Here is an 18,339-nt window from a genome sequence, read left to right as displayed (position 1 = left end):
CAGAAGATTAATAGAATAGAAATCTATAATAGAAGATTAATAGAATAGAAATCTATAATAGAATGTTATGGATTTCTATCCTATAAGAGTCTATATTAGACTGCTTCTGTTATAGATTTCTATTCTATTCATAGAATTAATTAATTAATAGAATAGAAATCTATAATAGAAGAAGTCTAATACAGATTCCTATAGGAGTCTGACTGGTGGGAAGTGTGTTCCAAGCTCAGAGTGTCTGGTAGCAGTGAAATATTTGAAAGGAGAAGGATGTGTGTTGGCATGGCAACACTGCTTAACTCATATTTGTCAAGGCCACTGTAATTACTTAGCTGAAGCCACAGTTCACAGGAAGAATGTTATCAGAACTAAAATTGTTCCATCTTGTCCTCAACTTCCAGGCCAGAGGTTTCTAGATAAATCAAGAAGTGCAGTTTGACTGGAGGAACTCGCTCCCTCTTGCCTTGGCCTCAGCGAAATCTCATGCAAGTACCCTTTTGATCTTGTGTGTTCTCAATGCAAATTGCTGATTATTTTGGTGGAAGTGTCTTCTCTTATTTACAGCATGAAATGCCTGGATATGAAAAGTGGATTGTTTACTTGTTTGAGGTGTCACTTTTGAATGTGTTTCAGAAATCTCTACTCAATACTCGAGACCAACCCTGTATGACAGCAGTTATCAGAATATAAATCAGTATATCAACATCAAAAAAGGGGTTTAGGAGGGATCATTCGGTACAGAGCACTGTCCTCTCCTGCATTTATACAGAAAAGTGGAAGGAATACCTGTTCATTTGAGGGTTGAAAGGATTTGATGTAAAACTGGGAGGTGAGCAGAAGCTGGGTTGCTGCAAGGCTTGTGTTCAGTCGTGGTTTAACTCACCTGAAAGCCAAGAGCTGTGGTCTCTCCTCCTCACTATTACAGCTAAAAATTGTTCTGTCAGCACAGGGGTTTGATTTTTTTGATCAAAGTTGAAATTACCTGATACCATTAAAGACAGTTCATTGAAGATAAAGGTTGGGAATTTGTTCTCGCAGTTGTCATGTCTTTCAGTAGGAGAATTCAGGAGATGTTAATATTTCTGCCTTTCCAAATCCATTCAACTTGCTTACAAATATGGAGCAGTAAATAGTCATAGATTGAACAGTGATAATTAATTAAAATTCTAGTTAAAATAATTCAAATACTAATTGGTGTTTAAACTTAGTTTTAATTTTTTTCTTTGACTCCCTGAAGTTCTGTACACGGTGTTGTAAAATTTCCCATGTAGAATTTCACATGTGGGCTATAACACCCACTGTTTCTGATAAATGGCTTGTAAAAGAATGGCATTATGGATTTTAATGGTATTTGAGATTTATTTCTATTTTTTTTCTTGGATTTATAATGTGCTTCTTCTATTGATCCATGCCAATAATGCTGAAATATGCTACATTTATTTTCTCAGAGTGATCAAGCTGAGTTTGTTGGCATTAACTGGGGTGGGCATAAGGAGAAGAATCTTTGAGCAGAAGGAACAGATCTTTTAATGAAAATTTTCTAGGGAATATTTCTCTAATAGTATAGATTTTAGGTACTAGTTTGAGTTACCAATAAAGATAGAGCCCAGGGGGAAAATTTTGCTTTGCTTCACACGGATAGATTCTCAGCTGGTAGAAATAGGCTCAACTCCTTCCATTTCAATGGACTTGCACCACTTCATAGTGTCAATGTGGGGAAAAAAAAAATATTACTTCCATCAGCCTTCCAGACAAATAATCCAGTAATTAATCTGAGTAGCATTCTCAAAATAAAAATGTAGACATGTTCTTGTTGGAGCAGAAAAACAGAATAGCAAGGTTGTCTGAGTTCACACCTTGCTGAGGCTACTAATTGAAATTGAAAAATCAAAACAATTTACAAGAAAGCAAAGCAATTAGCAAAAGAATATAACAACAGTGAAGTTTATCACTTGGAAATGATCTTATTTGTTTCTCAGAAATCTTTATGGATGAAATGTCCTTGGAGGTGTTTCTTTTGTAATTGACTCACAGAGTTATCTATTAATGGTGGTAATATTTCATTTTTCTCAATTTGCTTCCAATGAGGTGCCAGGGATTTTGTCCCCGGGATTTTGTCCCAGGGCAGCTGGTGCAGCTCCCCACGTGCAGCAGGGTTTGAGGGGCAGCACCTCCAAAGTTCTCTCTGTTTTCATGGCCATCCTTTGCTCCTGCCCGAGCTCTGCACGAGGACTTCACCCTCCTGCAGCAAAATCAGAGCAGCCCCTGGGCAGCTCCCGAGGGAAATGGGGAGCCAGCAACAGCCCCTGCAGCGTGTTTGAAAAATAAAATGTTCTCTCCAAACCATCAGCTCATCACCCATCCTGTTCATTGGGCTGCTGCCTGGAGATGCTTGGTCAATTCCTGGAAAAAGATGGGATTTTGGGCTTCTTTGTTTTCTCTGTTGTTACTAAAATGTTTTGCTGTTTTCAGTATTTATGGCTTAATGTCTGTCTGACTGTCATCATTAGCAAGACTTGTGGCTTATTGCTATTGATATAAAAATTTTATTTTTACGTTGGGATAATTTAAACTGGGAGAGGTTTGAGACCAGGGCTGACTGACTGCTCCATTCTGAAATACTGCAGTTGTCCCATCAAAAGATGGGTGTCTCTCAGCACAGAGGATCCAGCTGACCTTTGGCTGGACTATTTCCATGGGTTGTCTCCTGCTAGAACTGCCTTTTAATGAAAGATCTAATCACTAATAACTTACTGGAGCTCTCCTGTTTTGCTCTTCTTCTTGAGGCAGCAAATCTTATTTCAAAATCCAAGGTGCTTATAGCTTCCATTTTTCATCATTAAAAAAAACCAATAAATTACTCTTACTAGTAATGCTCAGCATTTAAAGTTTCTTTGGCTAAAGAGAACTCCATTGACTCAAAGCAGTTGGAAATCCCATCTTACTTGGCTGTGATGCTGTCAATTAATAGGTAAGAATTAAATCTTCCTGACCCTGGACTTCCACTGAGTTGTACCCAGTTTGTAGCTGAGATTCCCAACACAGGAGGATGAGAATACAGGGCTTAGACTGCACCTTGGGATTTCAAAGATCCAAGTCTTGGTAGCAAAGATTTAAATCTCAAGTTCATAGGGTACAAAGCTTAAATTCCCCTGCTGCTATCTTTATTTTTTTTTTTGGTCTAAACGTATCTTTGATTTGCTTTGTGTCAGTGAGAGGGAGAGAGTGGCCTCTCCTTGGAGCTGGGATGTAAAGGTTTGGACCTTTTTCAGTAAGGCAGAGCTCAGAATTAGGCCTGTGAGTGTTTAAAAGTCTCTCTATCCCCCAGAAGTGCACTGCTCCTGCCAGCATTTCCTGGATCTGTGTCCTGCTAGCTCATTTCTCCAAAGCTCCTGTGATTTTACAGAGGCTGCTGAGCAGAATTGTGCATTTCTGCCTCGTGCCCAGGGCAGGATGAGACTGCACGTCCTGGGGCTGGTCCAGCTGTGCTCCAGACAGTGCTGGGGGTTTTAATCCTGCTCTGGGGGGATCTTGGTGCCTGTAAAGGGCTGGGCACATCTCAGCCCTGCCCAGGACTCCAACCCCATGGACCACACTGAAAACTGGTGATCAACAGTGAATAATTGCAGGGTCGGTGCCCTTTGTCTGCCATTTGGTCGTTCTGCGCCCTCATTGTCAAAAAATTTGATATTTTCCAGCTCAGCATTAAATACCACAATGTGTTTGGTATCAGGATAATACTGCCACTATAACTTTATTATCTACATTGTGATTAACTCTGCTGAACTTTTATTCACTGTCCTGGTCATGATCTTTTAAAAGAAACCACTTCAAGCTGAAATAGGTACAGAGGAGAGCTATTAATATAATTAGAAAATAACTGAGTATGCATTTTTTTCAAAGAAATTTTCTTGTTCATGTCCCAGTCCCTTGCACATACCAGAAAAGCTTCAAGTGTTTTAAATGTGAATTTTCTTTCTGACATATAGATGAAGTTACTGTGACAGATTTGCATTTTTTTCTCCTACAATGCCTTTTATACCTGTTCTTACTGATCTCACAGCAGCACTGGTAAACAACAGAGCAGTGTGGGATAGGTGTGATATCTCCTACAATAACTACACTCCCACACAAGTCATTTTAGGGTGTGCAAAACTTGTTCCCCTTATTACTTCATCTAAATCAATACTGTAATCAGTTTTGTTTGAGAGACGAAGGGCATAATCCTGGTTATTGTACTGTGTGGGCAATTTATCCCGTGATTTAATAAATATCGCGCAAAATCAAATTTAATGCAAAGGTAGAATTCAAACTCGACATGGTTATTGAATATATACCTCCATGTCAAGTGGAATGAGATTCACCCTGCAGAGACAAAACCAGGAGCCAGCCGTGAGAAGCTGGAGTCAGAATTTCAGCGAGAGACAAAAGCATTTCTCAGCCCTTAACGTGGCTTTGAAAGAATCCAGAGAATCTTTGCATGTGTCTCTCTGTGGAGAAACTAGAAAAGTTTTAGTCTATCACTATTGGACATGAAAAGTGTACACAGAAGATTGGTAAGTTCAAAGGAGAAAAAGAGAATTTTTTTATTCGAACATCTGGTATTTATAGAATTTTAAGGTGAATTTTAAGGTGAATTTTAAGGTGCATTGCAGGATGGAATTGCCACCTCTCCAACCACACTGCTCCAAAGATCAATCAATCATTTCTCTCCACCCACAGAGAAATATGAAAACTATTCTATTTATACCTGAAATGGTGTGGGAACTCTGACTCAAATATGTAAACATTTTCAGAAGGCTAAAGAAGTTTTATGAGAAGTTTAACACTTTCAGAAAAACTCTAAAAGAAAGCTTAACACTTTTAAAAGTCAGGGCAACATTAGTCAGTCGTTTTGGGGCAAAGTAAATGAATTGCAGTCAAGAAATCCCTTAATTGTACTAGGACTAAAGGGGAACTGCCAAGGGCTTCTGTGATCTCTGAGAATGGGGGTTCAGAGTAATAATTGCATTAGCTCGTACATACTACACATAATTATTATAAGATATTATTAGATGTAATATAATTATATATTATTATTATATATCATTATAAGATATTATCCCTGCTGCCCTATGAATGTGAGCCATTAAACGATGAAGATCACGAATGCCAAGTCTGTACTGAAACAATTGAGAATTGTGTGTTCTGTGTCTGAACCTGAGCAAGGAGAGCAGAACTGAGCAGTGTCCAGAGGATCTCAGACTGGGCATTTACTGGGGTGGCTCAGCTGCCCACTGGGGAGCAGGGAACATTTTCATTTTCTCTACTGAGCCAGCACTGCAGGAATTTCACTGGCCCAGGAGGCTTCTCCCTGCTGAAGTCTCTATCAACACAAGATTTCTGTGGGCAAATGCTCCTTTCTGTTTATCTAGCTACTAATAATGGAATTAATCACAGATCAAATAATTGTTTCTTCTTTCTGATGTAAGGTTTAGTAGAGAATCGTGTGTTTTATTTTTGTTTGATTTTAAAGAAACCTTGCAAACTGCATCTTAAAGAAAAAAAAACACATTTTCCATCATGATTAATCCACTATTTGCTCCTAGCTGCCACTAACCAAAATCTGTGACTGATAGCAAGCAGAAAAGAAATGTCTACTCGGAGTCAGAATTAAGAGAAAAATAATTTTGAAGAAATAAGGTTTTGGCAGTGAATTTTCATGTCGTGCTTTCTTGGTGAAGTCTTAATAAGAATCTGTTTTTAGAAGCATGCAAGTGGGACAGTGGCCTGGGCTGGCACATTTGGGGCATCCAAAATTCCCTGAGGGAAAATATCAGCTTCAGTGTCAATACTTGCATGAAGAGCAGATACATCTTTAGAATCTCTCTATATTAATTGCATTAGTTCTCTCTGCTTCATGTTTTTATTTTAAAATCTGTTCTTTTTTAAATAAGTAATTTTAAGGGCAACTCTTTCCAGGCTCACTGTGTATTACATAATATATTATGGGTTTTGCTCTTCCAGCTCCAGTCTGAACTTGGGCAGCTCTTAGGAAAATCAAATTTTTCTCCTTGTGTTAGGAAGTTTCCTGTCCCTCTCTCCTGCTCAGCTGTCCATATTTTGTGCCCCTTATTCTGTAATTATGATATAATTTGAATTTTCCTTAATTTAAATTTAATTTAATTTTCTTAATTAAATTTCCAAAATAAATTAATTTTTCTTCATTTTATTTGTACATCAAAAGCTCTTGTAATTTGGTTTTTTTTGAATAAATTTGCATATTAACTTTTACTAACAAAAAAAAATCCCCAACGATGTTTTGTTTCCTTGACTGAGCAGGATCAGATGGGACAAGGGAAGGGAACAACAAGGGCTGTGCTCAGCTGAAGTGACAAATGCAAATCCCTCTGTTACCTTGGATTAAAAAGAGCTCCCCTGAAGGGTAACTCGAGCAGTGGCTGCATTACAGTGTCAGGTGCAAAACCTTTAATGGAGAGAAATTGCCTCAACTAATCTATTTGTCAGAAGGGAGGGGAAGTAGAAAACTATATATAACTTAGAAGCTGAAAGGTTTTGCCCTTCTCCAAAAGAATAAAATAATATAGCACTGAATAATGGGTTTGATTCCAGTTTTAAATTAGAAATCCAATTTGTTCTTATGAGCTCCCTACTCCATTTCTTACTACTCTCTCAATTCTGCTGGGTGACATTGGGAGATAAAGCAGAATTTACAAGATTGAAATAGGTAAATTTTTCTTCAAGGTAGACTGAAACATGTCCAGAATGATGTATTATAAATTGTATTGCATTTATTAATAAATGCCAAATATCCCCAGATAAGATAATTAAGTTTTATGCTTAGAGATGTGTTAAATGGAGATGCCAAATCAATTCTTTTCATAATTAGTGTTACCTGTTGTAGGAGCTGAAAAATGGGATTTTTTAGCCCACGTGAATGCAGTATTGTGTTATGGCCATATGAACACATGCAGGGGGGAAAGTGCTGTTAAAATAAGTGATTTCTATCATTTGGAAGCACTCTCAGAAAATGGTCTCCTGTGGACGTGCTAGTTAATAATTTATCTGTGTTGAAGTTGGGATTTGTCTGCTGTGTTGCCTGCTCATCATGCCCCAGGGTGGGAGGGATGAAACGACTCAGGGCACAACTGGGTTTATGAAAATCTCTGCCAAATGGCACTTCCACAGCTCAACTTCAATGGAGCAGAGATCTTCTCAATAGTGAGATAAGTCAAATTTATTACTTTCTCCTGAAATGATTTTCTTAAAGGAAAAGAGTACAGAAAGAGTCCAGGTTCCATCTTTCTGCTCTGAGAATCCCATTTGCATTCAGGGAACTAAAAACTCGGGTGATGGCTGGAAAGTCAAGTGCAAACATTAGAGACTGGAGCAAAACATGTTTGGAACAGGAACATTTATGGCTTTGATGAAAATGGAAGTATTTACAGGGAATATCCCAGGGGAATTGTATTTCTGAAGTTTTGAGTTATCAGTACTCTCTTGCTCACGGGACTTCAGAGTCCTTCATTACCTGCTGTCCATAAATCACATTCCTGCATTTGGTACCAAAAATTAAATAGATTCCTTTCTCTCCTCTGCCTCATCCAACCTTCACCCTCTTCTCATTGTCTAAAATTTCCACTTGGAAAAATCATCATTTCAAAATATGGATACTATGGTGGTACAACTGAGTCTGAACTATTTGTTATCAAAAACTTCAGCATTTATTGTGGCTTTAGTGTTGTATATTATTGTGTAGAGGACACTGCTACAGGGATAGCAGTGAAAACGTGGGGACAACGACAGGACCACAATGACAGGGACAAAGCCAGTGGGGTCCCTGGGAGCATTTTCAAGTCTCCAGCCATCAGTTCTTGAGGCATTTCCTGCACCAGAGCTGAGCTTTTGTAAATTTCTGGGTGAAAAAATATGTTTAAATTTAAATATATTCTTTCCTTCACGGGCACTCTTTTGATATTAATGCACAGGAATTGTCACTGAAGGATTTTCCAGGTGATGCAGAGCAGCATTCAATGACAGAGCACACATTTCATCTTCCAGAGGACACAGTCTGTACATGAAATTGCAGAGTGTTATAGTTCAACAGGATATTAGTTTAAGGAGTGAGGTGAATAGAGGGGGAGCGATGAGAACCTCTCCTTGTTTATATTTAAAACGTGTTTTGTCTAATAGCAAAGTGCCTTCCTCCACAGAGGCAGAGAAATTTGATGTACTGGTGGTTTGTCCAATGTCATTGGAGAGGTGGCACATTCACCCTCCAATCCACTGTCACCTTTGGAAAAGTTTAAATGCTGGAGTCAGGAAATAAACTCCCTCTTTTTTACCTTTGCAGTAGCAGCAGCTCAAATCATGCTTTCATGTGTCCTATAGCAACAATTGCCCTTTTCCAAGGTAGAACTGAATGAAATCCAACATGCCCAGGCTGAATGCTGCACCCTGAACCTTCCCCTCAGAGACATTTGGCACTCTCCAGCAGGATTTGCATCCCTGGAATCCCAGAATCCCAGAATGGTTTGGGCTGGAAGGGACCTTAAACCTCCTCCAGTTCCCCTGCCATGGGCATTGCATCCTGCTGGATTTCACTGTTTGGAGAATTCCCCAGCAGTGCCTTTGCTGCTCTTTGCCTCACTCCCATCACACGTGGGTAAATTCTCTCCTAACATCCCTAAGATGACATCCTTGCTAATATCTGCTGTGCTTGGATATGTCCCTCATGTAAATTATCAGCCTTTAAGTGCTGGAAACGTTAGCATATTGTTGCTGTAGGCTACGTGTAATTCTTTTAATCTTGATGGTAATTTCCTGGTTAAATATTTTAAATAAATACATTTAAATAAATAACTTTGTGCAGGGAATATTAATCATACCTCTTTAGCAGCATATTTGGATATTCAGTTATTTCTGACTCTCTAGTTTTTAACTTTGATATTTGGAGTCTAATTTGGCAAAGAAGACTGTGCCTTGTTAGCAATCCTGTGTCTTGATCAGCAGATTTGATTTCTATTGGTACCAGTGCACATAGTGAAAAATGAGGCAGGGTTTGGAATTCTGTTCTCAGTGACCATCTATAGCACTGAGGGATGACAAGGGACTTTCTGCTGGGCTCTCTGGTTCCAGGAGTTTTTAAAACACAAAACTGGGGCAGAAAGGCAGGTTTTATGCCAATGCCTTTCACCTGTTAAAAGTAAAGATGAGTATTATTAGATGTGGCTGAGATATTATTTACATCCTTGTGAACTGCAGTTGTAGCACAAATGCTTTTATGATATCCAGGACATTCCTGAAAAAAAGGGATTTCATCTCAATTTATGCCAGTATTCACAGAAACTTGTTTTGATTATTCTTGGCACACTTTCATTGGTTTCAGTGGAGGGCAAAGAAAACCAAACAGGTTTTCAGCTAGAGTGGAAGATTGTTTCCTCACGGACAATGACAATAATCAGCTTTTAAATAGTCAGGAGACAAGCAAGGGGTGGAATCTGAGTTTAATTGTGTTTTTGGCCTTGGCATGGAGGATTCCATAAAGGGTGGAGTGAGGAGTTCTGAGTGAGGGGATCTCATTTTCCCCTGATTTTTGGTGCTAGTGCAGATCTGCTGTCATTGCTTTTCCTGTTCCCTCCACAAGCTCCTCATGGTTAAGGCTGACCTGCAAAATGTGAAGTTTTTCCTGCTTGGAGACGTTTCCTATGCAGAAATGGTTTCTTTATACTTATTTTAGACTTCCAAGGAATAAATACTAAATAAATACTAAAAATACTAATAAATACTAAAAAAATACTAAAATTTCCATGGAGAATTTCTGGATGTTTGCCCCTTTGTAGCCCAGCTTTGGGAGCCTCTCTGAGGCTGGCTCTGTTTAGTCTCACCACAGCCCCAGGGTCATGTGGAGCACGGTAAAAATCTGGGTTTGCAGAGTCATTTGTGCTGTTTTTCCTCATTTCAGTGCTCTCCTCATCAAACCTGGTGGAGCTCAGGTTGCTACAAATGAATTAAACTGGGACACCATTGAGATAATTTCTTTTTATGGTACCATTGCCCAGATGTGGAACAACTCAATAGTTTAAGCTTTATTTTCCCACATAAGAAAATGCTAAATTTCCCTGAATGTCACAAAAAAAAAAAAAAAAAATCATCCTACTGGAGGAATTGAACACATACATTGCATATTTTTATAGATTCCATAGCATTTTGCTATTTCCTCTGGCTTAATTTTATGTCTTTTTCATCCTTCTGTCCTATTTTTCTGGCTTCTCTTTCTGCCCTGTTTTTGTAATAATGCAATTTGAATTTCTAGTACCCTTCCAATGAATGTTTCAGAAAAACCCTATACTTTGTAAGGTCATAATGGAAGTCCTTTAAAAGTTAATTTTAGAAAACCAATTTGCTTCAATCAGTTCTGTTTAGATGACAATTTCCTTGGCTCTGTGTCCGCTTTACAAATATTCATATACAATTATCAGCGCTTAGAGTTTTCAAATAATATTTGTTCTCTGTTCCTGCTCCATGCAAAGCCTGAACTTTCCTGTTGGGGTAAGTTTTTATTTGTGACTAATTCCACAGTGCCAGAACAGCAGAGTGAAATACCCTTGGAGTGGGCAGCAGAGCAGGGAAGCTCTCAGGAGCTGTGAAGAACAACTGGAGAAGGTTTGCACAGAATTTCCCATTTCACTCTGAGCTGTGGATGCCTTCCAGCAGCAAGTGCTGGCTCCAAGCTCTGCTCTGCAGTTTGCAGCTAAATCAAGGGAAGGAAGCCAATAATGCTGCTTTTTATAAAACTTTGAGCGTGTTGAGCAGTGCAGAGAAATGAACTGGATAAAACATCTCACTTAGGATAAAAACAGAGGAGAACTTAAAAAACAGTGGGGAACTTAATAAAAAAATCTGTTGAGCTTAAGCCTGGGACAGCTCCAGGGGTGAATAAGGAGAGGCCAAAGGAATTCTATTCCATTTCTGCACGTCTGGGACTAAATCCTGGAGTTCTCAGCCCTTGCCCAGCAGATTCTGTGCAGAGTGAAGCCAACCTGGCTGCAAGAACCCCAAAAACCCCACCTGGAGAAGGGCTGGAACTATTTTAATTCCACAGCAGCACCCTGGGTTTTATTTATCTGATTATTGGGTATTTTTTTAGCATTTCAAAGGGTCTGTGCCATGCTCTCAGCACTCCTGTCCTGGCTGGCTCTGCCAGGATCCAACTGCACCAGAGCTCAGAGAGAAACTGCTGCTGGATATGAAATAGGGAATTGTTAGGAAAAGAGAATTGTTATTAATTAGGCAATTGTTAGGAAAAGATAATTGTTATTAAATAGGTAATTTTTATGAAACAGATAGTTGTTATTAAATAGGTAATTGTGAGGAAAAGATAATTGTTATTAAATCCATAACACCAGAAATGCAGGCTTGCACTGGTGTTTGACAGGATTCTGGGCACTGCAGCATTAATTAGCTGCTGTCATTAATTAGCTGCTGTCATTAGGCTGCTGCCTCTTGCCACAGTCTGACAGCAGAAATGCAGCAGTTCAGGGTATGGTGACATCAAAAAAGCATTTGGGTACAGCATTATTCAGTTTAAAAATGGGTTTTGGTAAAGCACATTTAAACCCACCCAAGTCATATCTGCAGAAGTGATTTTAAGTCTGTATGAGTCTTTCTCCATTAATTATTCATGAGACAGGCAAAGTGGATAAATTATCTTCAAATTGGGATTTAGTTGTCTAAGTAACTTGTTACTTACTCAAACTTTTAATTAACTAAACTGTTCTCTTTATAATTCATATTGAGCAATTTCCTGCAGCAGTATTTTACAGGTGAAAATCCATGGATTGCTGATTTACTGAATGAGAAATAAAGTATGAAGAGAATGACTTGTAAAAAGATTTTAATTTATTGGTTTTTCATTTCACTTGAGGATGCCCTTATTTTTTGTCTGTGCAATTCCAATTTTTTCCTAAAAGCATTATTTTATGAAAAAACTGTCATATATACCATCATGGAACAAAAAACTACTCAAGCACCAGTTTTAAGAGTTTTATTAAGTTGCCAAAAAGAAATATTTTAGCAAAAATATCACTAATATTAAAAAAAAAAAAAATCCAGAAGGAAAACCATGAAAGAGCAAAAGTTTGAAGAAATCTTGTAATGACCCAAAAAGAAATGCTGGTTCTTTGAAGGGGAATATCAAAGCATCTCTTCTTGTGATAACCTGCATTTTCCTCCTATTATTTTCATTAGAGATTTTCTAATGTATTTTTTAAGCATTTCTATTTCATTACATTGCATTCTGAACATGGTTTGTATTTCCAGAAGAAGCTGAAAATTTTCTGTGAAGTGGCTTTTGAGATCCACCTGAATTTCCCTTGTTCTTGTGACAATCTCAAAAGAAGTGAACACAAGCCTCCATGAACGGGAAATTTCCCTCATATTTCTATAAATTTTATATCCATTTTGTTTCAGAGAGTGTTATCAAAAATGGTCAGTATTATATCATTCCAGGAAGAGAAAATTATTCATTTTTGGCACCTACTCCTGCCAATTTAACCCTTCCTCAGTTCCTGGTTGGATTCTTTGGGGGTTTCCTTTTCCGAGGGCTGACATTTCTTTCTGTAATTCAGTTTAGACTGCCTCCAGTTCCTTATCACTTTGTAAATGTCAGATTTGCAAAATGCAGACAGAGCTTTATAGAAGTGTGAACAATTTCAGTTTGTGTCATCTAATAATTCCGTCGTTCTCCCACTCTCCACCCTTTGGGTTTTCCCACTGTCTGAATTTCAGCCCTCCTGGTTTGCCCATTTCTCCTCACATCCTTCTATTTGTGGATTCTAAATTTAATATAATTTTATATCCCACACACCTCTTGTTGTCACATTTAGCACGAAGCCAGAGGAGAATTTGGGTGAGGAGGAATCTCCAGAGGTCTCCAGCAGCAGAATAAACCTGCACTGCAGAGCCACAAGGAGAAACCAAACATCTTTGTTTCTTGTGGAAATGATGATTTTTAACAAGGAAATTTCAATTAATCACATTAATCTCATAATAGTGCTACCTGGAGACCTCAAATTGGGGATTAATTGAAATAATTTTTGATATATTACTTAATTTAGAGTTGGAAAATCAGGCAAATTGGACAATATTATGATAAAGAAACAGTAAATAAAACATTGTTCTGTGTCAATTAAAAGACTATGTAACATTCTTAGCTGCTAATAATGAAACATAATGCAAATGAAGTAGACTTTTAAAAATTATTCTCCAAATTCTCTTTGTACCAACTGAAGAACAGATAATGGCAACATCAAACATATTTTCCCTATATTTTTCTTAACGCATTTACTACTGTAATGTCTGAACATTTACACATTGAAACGTAATAAATAACTTTAATTTCATAGAAAGATTCAGCTTCCACTTCAAGGTGGCATTTTTTAAGCAAATAAATGTAATAGATTTTTGTGTTTGCTTTATTATCTAAGTGCCTCTTTATCTATTAAATACTTGAGGTGCCATTTGCTGCTAAGTTATTGATAATTGTATAGACTTTTTTATAATGACAGAACAAAACACGATTGTGCAGAGTTTGCGAGTGGCTGGTGCAACATAAAATATATAATGAGCTAATGGATTCAAATTAATCACTGAATTAGTGAGGGGAAAATAAAGAGACTGGCAAAAAGCTGCCATAAAACTCTGTTTCCTCCCGTGCTGGAAAGGCTGGGAGGAAGGAGCATCAATTCCCAGCTGTTCATATCCTTTGAGTTTGTTTCTTTTTGAGGACTTTTTTTATTTCTGCAGGAGTTTTGCTCTGGGCCCACTCTGTGTTCAGAGAGGACATATTTCAGACAGCACAAATTCCGAGCAACAAATCAGCCCTGTTTCAAAAAGGGCAGAGAAGTAAGGTGTAAATATATGTAAATAGATGTAAATAGATGTAAAGATGTAAGGGGAATAGATGTGGGGTGTGCCATTTTTCTTTCACAATTGCCTGAAGATCACCACTCTAAGTGTATTTGTTTAGCTTTAGACTTCAGAGTACATTGGTTTATTCTGAAATGCCAGTAGATGGACAATGACTTTTGATATATCAGGAGAGTGGGGTGGACTGAAAAACTGAGTCAAAGCTGATGCTATCAGTGACATGAAGGAAACAGGATGGATTTTGATGCAGCAAAATCCATCCTGTTCTATCCATCAACATTTTATTCCCGTTTTTACCCACCTCTGTCTTTCAATAATTATGATTAGGGAGGCAGAAAAATGTTTATTTTCCTTTTGCTTTCTGAGATTTCAAATATTTTTTTTTGCCCCAGGCAAAAATTTCTTTTCCTTAGTTTCTGGTTAATATCCTGTGCTAACAAAACCCCAGAGAATGAAATGCAGTGGGGGGTCAGGGAATGAAAGCACCCCCACCTGTTTGTGGGTTTTCCCAGGGACTCCTGATGTCCTGATTTCCCTGTCTGCAACCCAGGCCAGGGACTGAAATCCTGAAACCATTCCCATGGCCAAACTCCAGCACCTTTCCCTGCAGCTGCAAGGAAAGAGCTACAGCCTGATTAAACCTCTCCAGGATTATATTTCAAGTCTACAGCTCTGCAAGTTGAGTAATAATATAATGAGTAATTAAACACGTGAATTAAAAGGTGAGCCTCACACCGTGGGCTGAATCTGTTCAGGTTTTGCAGATTGTTTGAAAGGGAAAGGTCATTTATTAGCAAGCTCTTTTTTCCTCTGTTAGGTTTCAAAAATCAAATACCAGCCTAAGAAAGAGATAATTTTATAGCTCACTTCTGGAATGAAAACTACCATTTCCAATTGTATCTGAAATAATTTCAGTAGTGAGTGTAATCACACTTAGTCATCTCCATAGGCATTTTGTACAGGTTGGAGTGTCTAGAAAAATGTTTATGTTGATAAAGGAAAATAAATGCCATGTCCTACAATTGTAATATTTCATTCAGATAAAACATAATAATGGGAACAATATGGGATGAAAAATATGAAAAAAAATGCATCTTCATTATGACAATCCTGAGGGTAACCAAAGAAGAGAGCATTTTAAAAACACTTTATCCTGTGGATTGCTGCAGTGTGTTTGACTTTACAGTGTCACAGTGTAAGGGTTTGGAAATTTGATGTAATTCCTTAAAACTGAGCAGTTTGGGATATTTTTCCCTCTTTTCTCCCCCCCAATACCTGTGTGGGATTTTTTCCAGGGAAGAAAACAGCTGGAAGGACACTCCAGGTGCTGTTCTGCAGGTGCTGCCTGGTTGGTTCCACCTGCACTCTGTGTTTTTGGAAGGGCATTTCAGTAAATCCCCACATTTGGCTGTGGTAACCTCCACCTTGTCTTTTCTCAGGGCTGAATTCCTTCAGTGGCACCTGGGAGAGCTGTGGGCATAAATTGGGAATGCCAATGGAAAGATGAAATCCTTGCCAATAGAAACTCTGTCAAAAGTCTCAGTGTGATAATTCCTTATTTTTGATTCATTTCACTAATAAGTGAGATACCTGTTACACTGAAATTGCCTCCTCATAATGACATCTGTGCTTATTACAAATACCAGAGGGACACAAGGCACAAGAGGCTCTAATTTTCACCTTTATATTTATATGAATGGAGGATACTTTTTAATGACAAATTTTGCTGAGAACAAATCCAGCAACAAGGGCTTTCTGTGTCTGAAAAGAATTCCTGTAACTTGAAAATGCTCAGTATGTTACAAAAGAAATAGAAAAGTTCCATATTATTAAATTCCAAATTTAGGAAGAGTTTTGACAACTGAATTCCAAGAGGAAATGGTGTCTTTGTATTTTGCTTGGATTTTTGTTGTGGTTTAACCCCACCTGCCAACAGCCTTGCAGGATCTTCTTTCCTGGAAATTTGGGAAATTTGCTTTGCATATCAGTGATTCTGTGTGAGGTGACTGTACTGTGTGACCAAATTGCTCATATTCACTGAGCAATCCAGGTAAATCATTATATTCTCTGCTGAAATTGTAGCTTAGAATTTAGTTAAGAACCCTTTATTCAGACCTCCCTCTGCCAAATGCACCAAGTCAATTTGGCCCTGCAGACAGCAAACATGTGAGTGGGTGTCGTGGAAATCTGGCTGCACAGCAGAGAGGTTCCTGCAGCTCACTGCACAGCTCAGGCCAGAGCTGCCTGCAGGAATGGAAAACCTGCTCCTGCTTTGGGGAGATGATCTGCAACCCCCCTCAGTCCTGTGCCCAAGCCAGGAGAACCCAGTCTTCATCACTTTATCAAACAGGAATTAAATTAATCTTTAATAAGTTCTGGTGGTGGTGCTGACTCAGAACATCTGGCAGTTAATTGGATCTATGACTTCTGTGTATTTTAAAATAACTTTTAATGTGATTTCATATACAACATCTGGGTTTGGAGTGCAATTTCAGGGGTGTGTGCTGGACCTCGATCATAAAACATCCACGATGGGTATCAGTGAGCATAGGAAATTAAAACTCTGATAACTTCTTTTATGTTGATTTAAGCTTCTACTTTTTATTGATGGGACAGTTTGTGTTTTAATAATTTTAGGCTAGCATCAGATTTCTACATGATCAATCACTTGTGAAAATGAAGGGTAGAGTGGTGTGTGGCATTCTTGGAAAACTTAATTCTCAAGCTTTGCTTTTTCATGCAATCTCTTCCACTTTAAGATTACCACATCTCAACAGAAGAAGTATGAGAGCTTTACTCACTGCAGCACTCCTCTACTATTTTTCAATAGCTCTAAATTTAGTCAGCAAGGTAAATAAATTCATACTGTAAAAATTGTGGTGATAATGATAAGTAAAAAATCATCCAGGACCAATTTTAGCCCCATCACAACCTAGTGATTCCTCCACTGATTCTTTCATCTGTATTAGTACTTGTGGTGTTGTTAGTGAATAAATTATTATTGATGCAATCTAACAGAAGATTTATCCATCCTTACAGAAATTCAGTTGCTGGCCCCTCGTGTGTAGGGCAGGTTCAGATTTCATAGGGACAAAAAAAAAGAGAAAAGCCTTCTCCAACCTAGGGGATGGATGGGGGCACTGTTAGAAACAAAACCAATTTATCAAATGGGCCAGCTGTTCTCTGGGTGTTAATAATGATCCTTTTTATTTGGGTGCTGTTTGGTATTTATAGCTAATTAACTCCCTTCCACAGCACCCAGCAATCTGCCCTTAGAGAACAGAGGAAACTGATACAGATTGAATTAGAAGCTGTTAAATGCATAGAAAAAAATCAGTTCATTTACTGTAGAGTAGTTATTAGCAAGGCACTGAGAGATATTTTCAGGTGTTTTTTTTCTGTTACTGTGTCTTTATTGTTTTTAATTTTACTTAAAGTGCTAAGTATAAAAACTTTCACAAGTTACAGAAACTCCCAAAATTTAATTTACTTATTATTAACTTTGAAGAAATGGAATATCCTCAAGGTCAGATTAAGAAACTGTTCCCACTGTTAACACTGAAGTGTTGATGTACAGGTCATGTTTTGCAGCACATGCATGAAAAATTCCTGCTAAAGGAAATCCTTTGCTGTTTTTCCTCTTCCATTCCTGTGAAGGGAGTAGGTTTTGCTCCAGAAAAGGAGAATTCTGGCATTGTCACTTGAAAGTAGTGACATGAGGAATGCTGGTTTAGGACACAGCCTCCCACTGGAGCTGGAAATAATTTAGGAAAGATTTGCTGAGTGTTTGTTCACAGAGCACAGGTCCCAGTTGAACTCCATGGTAATATTCTGCATTTGCCTTCCCTCCACAGGTTTTGGGATTTAGGTTATACAATTTTAGAATATCAGTTGCTGTTTATTTTTCAGGAAACTACCAAATAAAGGAATTTAACAGAATTTTTAAGGTTTTCTAATAGGAAAAAAGCCCCAGATTGGACGATTGAGCAGTTCCAAACCACTTTTTTTGTTGTTGCTTTTCCTTCCAGTAATCTTTTTGAACCAATATCAATTAGTTCAGTTTCATGCTTCCAGTTTTTCCAGAAATTGCACTTTGGTGGGGACTAATATAAAATTTTTCTTTGATGTGGTTATTTTCAACTGATGGATTTTCTGCTTCTTTTTATTCTTAGTTCTTGCTTGCTGTACATCCTTAGCAGAGGCACTTTAGGGTAAATGTTCTACAAAGATTGCCACATTTATACAGTCCTGTGAAATGCTGCCTTACAGTTTTCCCATTTTTAAAATATGTGATAAAACTGCTCATATAAGTATTTTGGAACCTTATTGTTTGAAAGCATTTGTTAATCTTGAGAGGAGCCTTTCTTGCCATCACAGATAACAGATGTAAGGGACAGGAGGCCTCGGTACTGA

The 18,339-nt window shown here is 38.1% G+C and overlaps 1 long non-coding RNA gene across 1 annotated transcript in view; it reads left to right on the top strand.

Annotated features, from left to right (window-relative positions):
* The first annotated feature begins 361 nt into the window (after positions 1 to 361).
* Positions 362 to 18,339, top strand: part of LOC110469603 (uncharacterized) — a 47,359-nt gene continuing 29,381 nt past the window's right edge. Inside the window, exon 1 of the long non-coding RNA XR_013340815.1 lies at positions 362 to 482. This is a non-coding gene — a long non-coding RNA (uncharacterized LOC110469603). The remainder of the gene's footprint in view (positions 483 to 18,339) is intronic.

The sequence above is a fragment of the Lonchura striata genome, chromosome 14 (genome assembly GCF_046129695.1).
Source record: "Lonchura striata isolate bLonStr1 chromosome 14, bLonStr1.mat, whole genome shotgun sequence".
Lineage (NCBI taxonomy): Eukaryota > Metazoa > Chordata > Aves > Passeriformes > Estrildidae > Lonchura > Lonchura striata.
Note: the sequence above shows the minus strand (reverse complement) of the source record. Positions and strands in the feature narration are given on the sequence as shown.